The sequence below is a fragment of the Narcine bancroftii genome, chromosome 2 (assembly GCF_036971445.1).
Source record: "Narcine bancroftii isolate sNarBan1 chromosome 2, sNarBan1.hap1, whole genome shotgun sequence".
In the NCBI taxonomy this organism is placed as follows: domain Eukaryota; kingdom Metazoa; phylum Chordata; class Chondrichthyes; order Torpediniformes; family Narcinidae; genus Narcine; species Narcine bancroftii.
In genome coordinates this window covers 241,152,716-241,167,151 of record NC_091470.1, presented here as the reverse complement: position 1 = coordinate 241,167,151, position 14,436 = coordinate 241,152,716, and the positions used below count along the sequence as shown (strand labels likewise).

The 14,436-nt window shown below is 39.2% G+C and overlaps 1 long non-coding RNA gene across 1 annotated transcript; it reads left to right on the top strand.

The window, feature by feature from the left end:
* The first annotated feature begins 103 nt into the window (after window positions 1-103).
* LOC138752646 (uncharacterized) lies at window positions 104-7,999 on the top strand. The gene is made up of 2 exons (XR_011350803.1): window positions 104-280; window positions 7,603-7,999. It is a non-coding gene; the product is annotated as an uncharacterized lncRNA (long non-coding RNA).
* Window positions 8,000-14,436: the final 6,437 nt, after the last annotated feature.

Sequence of the window (14,436 nt, the reverse complement as noted above, 5' to 3'; positions counted from 1 at the left end):
GGACGCTGCACGGCCGGTCTGCTCATCCCGCATTGGAGAACTGTCCGGTTCGGATCGCGCGCGGCTCCCAGGGAAACTCCTCGGCTCGAACGCCGCAGAGGGGTTGCCTGCACTTGCCCCGGCGCGAAACGTGGTTGCCTTATTTTGGTGCGCTTTGCAATTTTAAATATCACCGTTAGATAGCATGATAAAGGAAATGCTTTCGCTTTCTCCACAGTTGCAAGCTCACGATCGTCGTACAATGGTATAAATGCAACGGGACTTAAACAGGTCTCTGCAGGTAAAACATACACGAGTTTTGGAGGAATTGGATGAGCAGTTCATTCCAATGGAGGAGGGGGTGGGGAGTGATCCTCTGCTGCTCTCCTGGTCCTGTGCATTGACCTCCCATCCATTTCCCTACCACACGGTGATGCAGCCAGCTCGGACTCTCTCGGTAGAGTTCCTGCAGAGAGTTGAAAGGATGGTGGCCAGTAGCCTTGCTTGCCTCAGTTTTTCAGGAAGTGCAGTTGCTGTTGTGCCTTCCTGCCAAGTGCACAATAATGCTGGTTGCATTCGTTTTATCTCTCGTGACAGGGAGACTACATATCTGTTGACTCTGTGCTGTCAAGGCTTCAAGATGAATTGAACCAGTGGTACGTGCTTGGATGTTAACTGTAGCCAGAACATACGGTTTGGAAAGTGCTCCGTAACATGTTTTGGTTGACTGGGTGTGCTTGCTGCAAGGAGGCCTCAACCCTAGTTATACAGGTCTTCAAAGAAAGCTTGGAGACAGTAACTCTCTCCTAGTGAGTTCCAACCCAAATGATTGCACAGTCATATCAGATTCCTGAAAGGAAAGCGAATGGCAAGGACAATTGGTTGAGCGATCAGAGATCGATGGGAGAATTTAAAGTCCAGGCAACGAAAGGCTCGGAAACTCTCACAGAAGAAATGTAGCTTGGGGCAGATCAGACATGACCATATTGAGCAGGGTGTGGGGGTATAGGTTTGAGGGACCCACTAAGATACCACTTCACCTATTATATCTTAATAACTGGATCATATGCAGTTTTATATTCAAGACATGAATTAGGTAGTATTCCTCAATGTTGACTTTCAGAAACAGCGTCCAAAATTGATCATACTGTAGAAAAAAAAGACTTAAGTATAAAAGTGAAAACATGACTTCAAAGATTTTGTTGCAATTTTGTTCCACCTTGTTTGTTGTGAGGCATTGTCAGTAGTTTGAAATCTAATTCTGCTCCATGTATTCAAAGGGTACACAGAAAACTGCAAGTAGATTCAATTGTTTATTGCATGTGTTTCGCATGCTATCCAGGCAAGTCAACCCGCTGCCAGAACAAACGGGGATGGAAAATGAAACAGAAGTGCAGACTATATTATGGCAGATAAAATGTCCAGTTAAAAACAGTGCAAGGACAGCATCATTCAATAGTTTGTAAACAGCAGGGAAGAAACTGTCCTTGAATCTGGTGGTGCACTATGTCAGTGGAGACAGTGGAAGGGAGCTTGATGTGCATGATGGCCAGAGCTTTGTTCACAACCCTGCACTTTCTTGTGGTCTTGGGTAGAGCAGTTCCTGTAGTGAGCTGTGATGCATCTGAATAGGATACTTTTTATGATGCATCTGTAAAAATTGGTAAGAGACTTTGGGGACTGTTGTGTTCTGGGAGAGTATCAGGTTCGGTGGGGTCTGGACACAAGTGTTACAATCAAGGTAACTTTAATGAACACACAGGAGACAAATAGGGGAGAATGTCAAATGATACTCAATTACTCTACTATGAAGCAACTAAATAAACATTCACATCAGACCCAGGTTGGACTCCAATACCACGACCACCTATCTACTCACTCACAGACAAAGTCTTCAGCAGACACTCCTGATCCCTGTACCTCAGGGTGTGGCTCAGTGTTAAATAATATACGGTTACTAACACACTCAACGATGTAGGCTTCAATGCTTATTGTTTTTGTTTCATTTAGCACACTGACATTAGTTCTTCTGTCTTTCCAGCTGATATTTAAGATGTTTTGAAGACAGCATTGATGGAACTTTTCAAGTGCCTTCAGATGTTGTTGGTATGTTGTCCAGGTTTCCAAAACATACAGAAGCATTGGGATCACCACTGCTTTGTACACTAACATTTTGGTGTCTGTTTAAATGTCACAATCATAAAGACTCTTATTCAGAGATGACCAAAAGCTGTTTCAGCACATTTAAGATGATGTTGGATCGCATTATTAAGGTTGACATTGGAAGAGAGGTGACTTTCAAGATACAGAAAATGGTCCACATTTTCCAGGGTTGTTTGGCCAAGTTGAATTGATAGTTGTATCCGATTTGTCTCAGTTGGTAGATGATTTGAATCTTCTTGAAATTGATAGCAAGTCCAAGTTTCGTGTATGCACAACCAAAGGCAGTCCAACTAAGATGGAGTGGTCATGTTGTTCGGATGGAAGACGAACGTCTGACAAAACATATATTTTACTCCACCTTAAAGAAGGGAAGCGTAAAAGAGGTGGACAACAGAAGAGAGTCAAAGACGTCTTAAAATCCAACATGAAGAAATTGTACATTGACATCAGTAATTGGGAAACCAATGCCTAGGACAGGAAACTCTTACAAACTATCATCTAAGAAGGAACAGCTACTTTTGAAGCCAACAGATGTGCAGAACTAAAAGGAAAGAGAAGTAAATGGAAAGAGAAGCAGCAACAACCAAAGCCCGCTCTGCCATCCAGAACTACCAGTCCTGAATGCAGAAGATTTTCAGAGTGAAGATTGGGCTCATAAGCCACTTGAGAGCCCATAATTAGATCAATGAAATGAACTGCATCATCCTCGACCTCGAGGGATAGCTACGACAAGACAGGGGCTTCAGCAGACACTCCTGATCCCTGTACCTCATGGTGCGGCTCAGTATTAAGTAATATACATTTACTAACTCACTCCCGGTTTCCTGTACCAATGGGGGTGCAGCTCGCTTCAACCATTGATCTATTGCAGTATTATGGCTCAGCTCAAGTGTAGTGTTCACCTTACCCAAGACACTTCCGGCAATCTCTGTGAAAGAATAAATTTAACGAATATGCTTAACAAAGGGTCAATGAATTAGGTGAGAAAATACAGTAGTTGTCTGTAAGATGGAGGGAATATAATTGCATTCTGACATGACCTTCTCTGTGCTGTAGTGAAATAGTAATTAATACCATAAGAATGTAAATACACCTTAAGAAAAGAACACCCTGACATATCCCAACTGTCTATAGACACCACATGTGAACGTGAAAAAACAATAAAACACTAGCTCTGTGAAACTTGTAGGGTCTCACACAGACCTCTGTCCAATGGTGTAGAAAAGTCCTTTAAGTTGGGGCTCAGTGTAGAGAACGACTTACTGAACTCTTTCTTTGTACCCCTTCTCCTGTTAGCATTATCAAGGTTGAATAAAGTAAACTGCTGTATGCTTAATTAGTTCTGCTGTGCTCTGCTGTTTGTTTTATTACAACGTGGGCTGACTTTAACATTGGTGCAGCAAGCAGGGTCTCGCCAGGACAACAGTCACCAGACTGAGTAAGAGGCCATCAGTTTTCAGAATGCCGGAGGGAGGGTAAAGAGGTGTCTTCAGATCCATTGTATCTGCCTCCCACCCCGGTTTCAGGGAACACTGTGGTCCCTCATCTGAGGTTGATCTGGTTCCCTGCCAAGATCCAGAAAAGAACCAGGATAGACAAAGCGTACAGGTCAGTGAAATATATGATAGAAGGTTTAAGGTTTCGCGACTGCAGTGATTATCTGGATAAATGGATACAGGTTGGCCAGAGAGGCCCGGATGAAAAGTTAATTTGTAAGGCAGGCAGACAGGAGATAAAATATGGATAAGACTGATGGGGGCGCCCTGGTATAAAAAATATGCTATTTGTTTCTGAAAAATGGTAAAAGAACTTTTAGAGGTGTTGGCACCATTAACAAATCGACAGGGTAATAAGACATGGCCATTCAGAGGACCGTGGTCTGTAAAGGATATAGAAAAAGAACAACCATTATGGGAGAAAACATAGGAAAAAAATAGAAAGAGGCATATACAGGAATGGAAGGAACAGGGACAGAAAGAATGGTAAAAATCTAAAGAACAAAGCTGGAGGGAAATTGCAAGTCATAGAGGGATAGTGTTATGTGCAAAGGAGGGTGCACTCAAAGACTGGGAAGTTTTACAGGTGAGTGTGAGTGGCATCTCAATCAGGAGAGAGGATGAGAGCAGAGCTGTGCACCAAATGGTTAACAAACAGAAGATGACAAAAGAAGACACGGGGACCCGATGTCAGACATGGCGACCCTATTCTTGCAGAGTGACGAGGAATCAGAAGATTCATTGCGGGCAAGACCACCCCATATGTACCCTAGCTGTCACAGCCCCCCGCCACAGCCATCAGCCCCCCAAGACCCCGAGCAAATACCCCATGCCCTGTCTCTCACTTGTCACGATGAAGAAGGAATAGGAGTAACTGAAAAAGGTTTCAGACTCAGCTTTGATGGAGAATTGTTGCTTATTTTGGAGCAAGAGGCTTGAAGAAGCTTGCCTCCCACCTTCCAGCGTGCAGTGTGTGAGGAAGAAGAGGTTAAAAAAAAAACTCGAGCTGCATGTATCATGAGCAGTAGTTTGAAACTATCCTTCTAGTGTGCTTCACTCATAATGGAATGAATCTCCGCTTTTACGAACATGCTACAATGTGTCTGAAACAAAGGTGAGATCTGCTTCACTCGGGCTTTGTAGAATTAAATTGGCAGACTAAGTAAGATCACATGCCGACTATTAATTCAATATAAAAGCCAAGAGATGAAGTGATAGAGGCTGCTGCCTTCTACCATCCACTGTCTGAGCAGCAATCTGAATTATTTACCCTTATTAAAGCCTGCAGAAAAGGGAAAGGAAGGTTACTTAATATTTATACCGACGCTCAGTATGCCTTCGGTGTAGCGCATGATTTTGGAACTTTATGGCAACTTCGAGGGTTTTTGACATCCTTGGGGACATCTATTAGAAATGCCACTTTTGACATCCCTCTCCCAGCCTACCTACCTCATGATTATAGAATGCAATGCCCATACCAAAGCCCAAGACCCTGTATCCCTTGGGTATGCTTGTACTGAAAGCGATGAACTGCTAGTGAGTAGAACGGTCTTGCCTGATATGGGGGATGTAGTAAGACTTCAGGGGGACGTCCCAGTGAATTTGATTAAGCTCTGGAGACAGTGGAGGTGTGCCAAAGATCCAGTAACTCAATTATGGCCCACCCCTGTTAGACAAGTTTATGTACCTGATGCATTTACATTTACAATTATATACATGCAATAACACATTTGAGAAAGGAGGGAAAGGGAGAAGTGACACACTAATCTGAGAAAAGAAGCACAAAGAAAGGTACAGGAATGTATCATCTGTCAGCAAAATAATCCTGGGAAAGCAATTAAGTGCCCTCTGGGTAGGACAAGAACCATTTGAGTGTATATAGATTGATTTTATAGAATTGTTTTCAGTATGTAGCTATAAGTATTGTTATTATTGATCTACCTCAAATATTCCAGCAGCGAAGGTCAAAGAGAGAGCCATCCAGTCGCTACCTGATGTACACTCCCTCCTCCAGACCTTGGACAGTATGTGACAACATGCAAGTGAAGAACGGATTGAATAAGTTGGGCTAGTCCAGAACCCTGAAATGGCAAATGCAGCTGATATATCACCACTGCAGAGGACCTGCTTGTATGCAGGGACAAAGTGCCTCTACACAGTCATTCAAGAAACCCTTTTTGCTGATCCTTGGTGCACAAGGATCGTGATCTACAGTCAATGCTGAACAAATTCTCCGACGCTGCTATGCTGTTTGGCCTGACCATCAACCTGATCAAGACTGAAGTACTCCTTCAGTCTGAGCCAAACACCAACACTGTGAATGACACCCAGCAAACAAATGAAAACATCTTCAAATATTTGGGGAGCATCACCTTGAGTGATGGGTCTTTGGAAAAAGAAATTGATTCCAGGTCAGCCAGGCTCTAGGGAAGCTACGTACCAGAGTGCTCAATCAATGCAATGACCGCATCTCCACAAAGCTGAAAGTCCACAGAGCTGTTGTCCTATATGGATGTGAGACCTTGACTCTGTACTGACGTAACATCAAACAACTGGAGAATTTCCACATGCATGCCCTCCATTCTTTCCTTCCTTCCTGGAGGTCTTGGGTCACACAAAGTCCACCAGCATTGAGTCCCTGATCATCAGAGCCCAGATGTGGTGGGCTCATCATATCATCAGAATGAACGACCACCGTATGCCTTGCCAGCTGCTCTATAGTGAACTGAAGACTGAAAGGAGACCTCAAGGTTGTCCATGCAAGTGCTAGAAAGACACTGAAGGAAACCCTATACTACTGTGGAATTGAACTAGAAGATGCAACTGCTGACAGATCCTGCTGGCGAGCCCTGTGCGACGAAACCTATGCCAGTTTTGAATACAGGCCCTGCCAGAAACTGATGGAAAACCGTGAACAGCATCACAAAGCAGCAGCCACGGTTATTACAACAACCGATTTCCACTGCCCCCATTGTGTGCTTCCAGACTGGGACTGCAAAGTCACCTTCATGTCCACAGATGAACTGCACAACAACGTGTCTTATTCGAACTGAAGGTCGACCAATATATCTCAAATATTGATCTACCTCATGTTGTGGAAAAAGCTGAGGTAAATTTATATTGTTATTTATATCCATTTTATGAATGTACAAACTTGGATAAAGGTATAGAGTTCTCCATGAATGAAGAAAGTGGCCAGTGATACAAGGCAAATTCAAAATTGTTGCTACTTGCTAATAATAGGTTAGCTGGCCAGTGTTTTTGTTATTACATCAGTGATACTATGTGTTCTTGCAGAGAACCTTCAAAAACAATGGAATTGAAAACATTTTATCCTCAGAAAAATATAAATGAACATGGCAGATGTTTTGGCAATGAGGAAATGCCATTAATTATGCACACTCTACTCCCAGATCCAAAATTATCTCCAACTTGCAAATTAACTTGTAAACTTAACTCACTTATAAAGGAGACAAGTCTGCGGAGACCAGCAAACAAGCTTCTACGTCACATGGTTGCAGGTCTTTGGATACATTGATAGCCTAAATGCACCAATTACATTTCCATTCATTTATTTCCTCTGTGCTTAAATATTATAATTTTTTTAAATGAATTTAGCATCTGCTGAAACAAATAATGGACAATAGTTTACATCATTTCTGCTCCCACTCAAAACAAAAATCAGCACTCATTTTTAAGCATTTTAGTAACTGCATAAGAAGATGGCCAGGCTATTTAACAGTGATCCCTTGCAGGTGCTGATATAGCTTTGGCGTGAAATCACCTGTAATCACACACTAGCACAGGACCAATCTTCGCAGAAAAATTGTTTAGTTTTTCAAGTTCAAGTTTGGAAGTCAACGTTGAAACTTCATCTTTTCTGCCATTGTTGATCATTATTCTGCAAAGCTGTTTAATTTGGAGTATCTTCATTCAATTTTTAATTCATTTTTGTGTCTTCCAGCTTCATTTTTAAAGTTTCAACCTGCTCCAGCTGAGTTTTGAGCTCCTCTTGCACTTTTCATATGAAAGGGACAAGTAATAACATCGATTAAATTCTTGAGATGTGACATTCAGGAAAGAGGAGGACTGGGTCACAGAATTTGGCCAGGAGACACCCATGGCAGTAAAGGTTGAGGGGAAACCTTGGTGGTTGCATCACACTGACTCTAAAAAGATTGGCCCTGAAAAAGGACAGCACGATGTATCAGAGGACAAGCAAGAGCCCTGGCCAGGCCCCCGAGTGGCAGAAATGGACAACTATCGTACTTAAGGGTTTTTGGGGTTTTGTTTTGGGCACCCTTGTAATGAGTAACTTGATAAAGGAGAAAGAGAATCTCAACTAGATGTCTAAATAGGAATGGCATGTCATTGCTTATTTATGCATGTCCCTAATGTATGTTGAAACTATGAATTGTCCCGCTGTTGAACCTGTATACCATATACCAATCCATCGTGTTCCTATGATGCCCTTTAACGATACAGAACATTTAGCATGGGCCTGCCACTCTAACTGGACCCTGAGGGTTATACCAGCAAGAAGATGTCTACCTGCTAGACATCTGTTTATCAATTGGTATCAGCCCAAATATAACCTATCCACACAGCCCCAGATTTTTATGCTGAGCAAGTTCACCAAGGAAGGCATCTGTTTGTGTAGGGGAAATAAAAACAGGACTGGAACAGATCATTGCACTAAAGAAATAAATTAATTTGGTTTTTTTTACATGAGAAGAAAGCCTTGCAAGAATGGAACCTTTCTTTGTGATGGCAGAAGTGTTACTATCGATCTTACCTTGTCCCAACAATACAACATTTTGAGGATATTAATGATCATCCTTTAATACGGGGCCGAATAAAAAAGGATATTTCTGAGACTGAAAGGTTTGTTACGATTCCCTTTCCCACTTACAGTGTTGCTGTGGCAGTCCAAGAATTGATTAGCATGGCTGCTGCCCTAGAAAAGCTTGCCCAATGAAATTGCTAGGATTGAAGAAAACACACAGACCAAAATTCGCCATCTCACCAATGAAGTAGTGGCAATACGAACAGTGGCCTTACAAAACTGTTTCATTTTAGATTTTTAGCAGAAAAAAGGAGGAACATGTGCAGTAGCGGAATAAGAATGCTGTACGTACGTCCCTGATGCTTCGGAGACCACATTTAGCAGACCACATTAGAGAACATGAAGTACAGACAATAGGGAGACAATTCCACAATTACAACCCCCCCCCCTCCCATGACCACCTTGGTGGCCTTTTAAGAGATGGTGGATTATATTTATCTAGGGATTATCTGTCCTCTCCATCATCCTACTGGTTGTATTGCTTTTGCGGTTCTTTTGTTTAATCCCTTCATATCTTCTTTTGTTTCGCATCATTTATTTTTTCCATTTTTATTAATAGTAAGATATAGGGGGAAAATAAACCATTTTCTTACAATTATATTGGTTATCATGGAATGATAAAAGGAAAGAATGTGAAAGAATAAGTTTAATGAATAGGCCTAACAAAGGGTTAATGAATTAGGGAGAAAATGCAGTAGTTGTCTGTAAAATGGTGGGAATATAATTGCCTTCTAAATTGACATTCTCTATGCTGTAGTGAGATAGTAATACCACAAGAATGTAAATACACCTTGAGTAAAAGATACCTGGACATTTCCCAGCCATCTAGAGACACCACAAGGGAACATGTTGTGTTTAAAAAAAACAAAAGAAAAAGCTGTGTGAAACTTGCAGGGTCTCACGCAGACCCCTGTCCAAAGTGTATAAAAGTGCTATGAACACTCCATATACTTTAAGTTGGGGCTCAGTGTAGAGAACAATTTACTTAACTCTTTCTTTGTACCCCTTCTCCCGCTAATGTTATCAAGGTTGAATAAATAAACTGTTGTATGCTTAATTGGTTCTGCTGTATTCTGCTGTTTGTTTTATTACAGCACGGGTTGACTTATGTCCATAGTTAGTGGCCTGGTGTGGAGTGATGTCCAGCACTTGGTCCATGAGGCAGAGAGAAAAAATGTTTTATACAGTTCTGATCTGGGCGTATATCCAATAATGACCCTAAGTAATTTAAATTAGCAAATGGCAAGGTGTGCACTGATGGATGGGCAGAGTCCAATCTTGATTGACAGGTGATGTGACTTCAGACAGGGAAGACGTGACCACCCAGAATCCACAATAATCCAGACCGGCAGGGAAGCCATGTGTTTCTCCACAATCCACATATAGCCGGAACATGCCAAATTTCTTTCAGCTTCAAGATTTTGATGTGCCTTCCTGGCATTAACACCAATATGTTTGTAACTGCACAGATATTTAACCTGAAAATTTAAAGCTCTCTATGATCTCCATATCAGCACCAGTTATATGAACCATGGAAGTTGATAACCTTTTATTTTGCAGACATTAAAGGAGTGATTGTTGTCCTGTCATCATTGCCTCTTCTCTACCTCCTTCCTGCATTCCATACCTTCATTAAGACTGACCTATTATAATGATGGGGTCATCTGAAAACTTATAGATGGAGTTAAAGCAGTACTTGCCACCTGATCATGAGTGTATGAGTGGTGTAGTAAGGGAAAGAATACACAGCATTATCAAGGAATTTTGTGGAAGAGGTTTTGTCGCCTCACTGATTGTGGTTTTCAGGTCCAGGAATTGCTTTTTTTGGACTATATTATTGAAAGTAGAGCTACAATCAATAATTAACAGTCTGTTCTTTATGTCCACGTGTTCCAATTTTGAATGTAGGATCAGTTAGGTAGTGTCCGTTGCGATAGTAGGTGAATTGTAGTGGATTGAGAGTATATGGGTGGCTGGAGTTTTTTTTTAAATTTTTTATTTTTCACACCATAAATCACAATAGCCATGATATACACTTTTTCTTTTTCACACATTTACAGTGACTTTTTCTCCCCCCCCCTCCCTCCTCCCAAGCCACCCCCCCACCCTCATCCATTTTAGGTATACAATCTAGGTTGCATTAATTCAGTCAGTCAATGTTGTCATTCAACAAAAATACACCAGAAATTCTACTGAGTCCATTCTTTTCTTTTCTTCTCCTTCCATCAACTTAGGTAATGTTTGTTCCCGGTAGGTTTTCGCTATTGTATTTAATGTAAGGCTCCCATACTTGTTCGAATATTTCAATATTATTTCTTAAACTATATGTTATTTTTTATAATGGAATACATTTATTCATTTCTATATACCATTGTTGTATTTTCAAATTATCTTCCAATTTCCAGGTTGACATAATACATTTTTTTACTACGGCTAGGGCTATCTTAACAAATCTTTTTTGTGCATCTTCCAAGTCAATTCCAAATTCTTTATTTTTTATGTTACTTAGGAGAAAGATCTCTGGATTCTTTGGTATATTGTTTTCTGTTATTTTATTTAATATCTGATTGAGATCATCCCAAAATTTTTCTACTCTCTCACATGTCCAGATTGCATGAATTGTTGTTCCCCTTTCTTTTTTACATCGAAAACATCTATCAGATACTGTTGGGTCCCATTTATTTAACTTTTGCGGTGTAATGTATAGTCTGTGTAACCAATTATATTGTATCATACGCAGTCTCGTATTTATTGTATTTCTCATCGTTCCAGAACATAATTTCTCCCATGTTTCCTTTTTTATCTTTATATTTAAATCTTGTTCCCATTTTTGTTTAGTTTTACCATTTGTTTCCTCATTCTCCTTTTCTTGCAGTTTAATATACATATTTGTTATAAATCTTTTGATTAACATTGTATCTGTAATCACATATTCAAGGTTACTTCCCTCTGGTAAACTCAAATTGCTTCCTAATTTATCTTTCAAGTAGGATCTCAGTTGGTAATATGCCAGCGCTGTATCTCCAGTTATATTGTACTTATCTCTCATTTGTTCAAAGGATAAGAATCTACTTCCTGAAAAACAATTTTCTATTCTTTTAATCCCTTTTTTTCCCATTTTCTAAAGGAAAGGTTGTCTATTGTAAAAGGGAGTAGCTTATTTTGCGTCAATATTAGTTTTGGTATTTGATAATTTGTTTTATTTCTTTCTACATGAATCTTCTTCCATATATTGAGGAGATTGTGTAATACTGGAGAAGTTCTATGTTGTACCAATTTTTCGTCCCATTTATATAATATGTGTTCAGGTATCTTTTCCCCTATTTTATCTAATTCTAGTCTCGTCCAGTCTGGTTTTTCCCTTGTTTGATAAAAATCTGATAGGTACCTTAATTGTGCGGCTCTATAATAATTTTTGAAGTTTGGCAATTGTAAGCCTCCTTGTTTATACCATTCTGTTAATTTATCTAGTGCTATCCTCGGTTTCCCCCCTCTCCATAAAAATCTCCTTATTATTTTCTTTAACTCTTTGAAGAATTTTTCTGTCAGTTGTATTGGCAATGCCTGAAATAAGTATAGTATCCTTGGAAAAATGTTCATTTTAATACAGTTTATCCTTCCTATCAGTGTTAGTGGTAGCTCTTTCCAATGCTCTAAATCGTCCTGTAATTTTTTCATTAGTGGATTGTAATTGAGTTTATATAATTGGCCTAGATTTTTGTTTATTTGCACACCTAGGTATCTTATTGCCTGCATTTGCCATCTGAATGGGGATTCCTCCTTAAATTTTGAGAAATCCGCGTTATTCATAGGCATTGCTTCACTTTTATTTACGTTTATCTTGTATCCCGACACTTCTCCATATTCCTTCAATTTCTTATATAGTTCTTTTATTGATAGTTCTGGTTCTGTTAAGTACACTATCACATCATCCGCAAATAGACTGATTTTATATTCCCTGTCTTTTATTTTTATTCCTTTTATATTATTATCTATTCTTATCGATTCTGCTAGTGGTTCTATAGCTAGCGCAAACAATAATGGTGATAGTGGGCATCCCTGCCGCGTTGACATGCTTAAGTTAAATTGCTTTGATACATGTCCATTTACTGTCACTTTCGCTAACGGTCCCTTATATAATGCTTTAATCCAATTAGTATACTTCTCCGGTAAACTGAATTTTTGCAATACTTTGAACAAGTAATTCCATTCTACTCTGTCGAAGGCCTTCTCTGCGTCTAAAGCAACTGCTACTGCCGGTGCGTTATTTCCTTCTACTGCATGAATTAAGTTAATAAATTTACAAATATTGTCTGTTGTGCGTCTTTTTTTGATAAATCCAGTTTGGTCTAAATTTACCATTTTCGGTACCTGTTCTGCTAATCTGTTTAATAATAGTTTAGCTATTATCTTATAATCTGTGTTTAGCAGAGATATTGGTCTATATGACGCTGGTGAGAGTGGGTCTTTCCCTTGTTTTAGTATCAATGTAATTATTGCTGTTTTACATGAATCTGGTAAGTTTTGTGTCTCATCAATCTGGTTGATTACATCCAGGAGGGGCGGTATTATTAGATCTTTAAATGTTTTGTAGAATTCTATTGGGAGTCCATCCTCTCCTGGTGTCTTATTATTTGGTAAATTTTTTATTATCTCTTGTATTTCTACTGTTCCAAATGGTTCTGTTAATTTATTTTGTTCCTCTATTTGTAGTTTTGGTAGTTCAATTTTAGTCAAAAATTCATCTATTTTCCCTTCTTTCCCTTCGTTTTCAGTTCGGTATAATTGTTCATAGAATTCTCTGAAGTTTTCCTTAATTTCTTTTGGATTATATGTAATTTGTTTGTCTTTTTTCCTTGTTGCCAATACCATTTTCTTAGTTTGCTCTGTCTTAAGCTGCCATGCTAAGATTTTGTGTGTTTTTTCACCTAGTTCATAATATTTCTGTTTTGTCTTCATTATATTCTTCTCCACCTTATATGTTTGTAATGTTTCATATTTTATTTTTTTATCCGCCAATTCTCTTCTTTTGGTTGTATCTTCCTTTATTGCTAATTTTTTTTCTATGTTTATTATTTCCCTTTCCAACTGCTCTGTTTCCTGATTATAGTCCTTCTTCATCTTGGTTGCATAACTTATTATTTGTCCTCTAATGAATGCTTTCATTGCGTCCCATAGTATAAACTTATCTTCCACTGATTCCGTATTTACTTCAAAGTACATTTTTAATTGTTTTTCAATAAATTCTCTAAAATCCTGTCTTTTAAGTAGCATGGGGTTTAATCTCCATCTATACATTCTTGGAGGGATGTACTCTAGCTTTACTGTCAGTATTAAGGGTGAATGGTCCGATAGCATTCTCGCTTTATATTCTATTTTTCTTACTCTATCCTGCATACTAGCTGATAACAAAAATAGGTCTATTCTTGAGTATGTTTTATGTCTAGTCGAGTAGTATGAGTATTCCTTTTCTTTTCGGTTTTGTTTCCTCCATATGTCCACAAGTTTCATTTCTTGCATTGATTTAATTATAAATTTGGTTACTTTGTTCTTCCTGTTAATTTTTTTCCCCGTTTTATCCATATTTGGATCCAAATTCAGATTGAAATCCCCTCCTATTAGTATGTTCCCTTGCGTATTAGTTACCTTCAAAAAGATATCTTGCATAAACTTTTGATCTTCTTCGTTAGGTGAATATATATTAAGTAGATTCCAAAGCTCCGAATATATCTGACATTTTATCATAACATATCTCCCTGCTGGATCTATTATTTCCTCTTCTATTTTAAATGGCACATTTTTGCTAATTAATATAGCCACTCCTCTTGCTTTTGAATTATACGATGCTGCTGTTACATGTCCTACCCAATCTCTCTTTAATTTCTTGTGCTCCAATTCAGTTAAGTGTGTTTCTTGGACAAATGCTATATCTATTTTTTCCTTTTTCAGTAA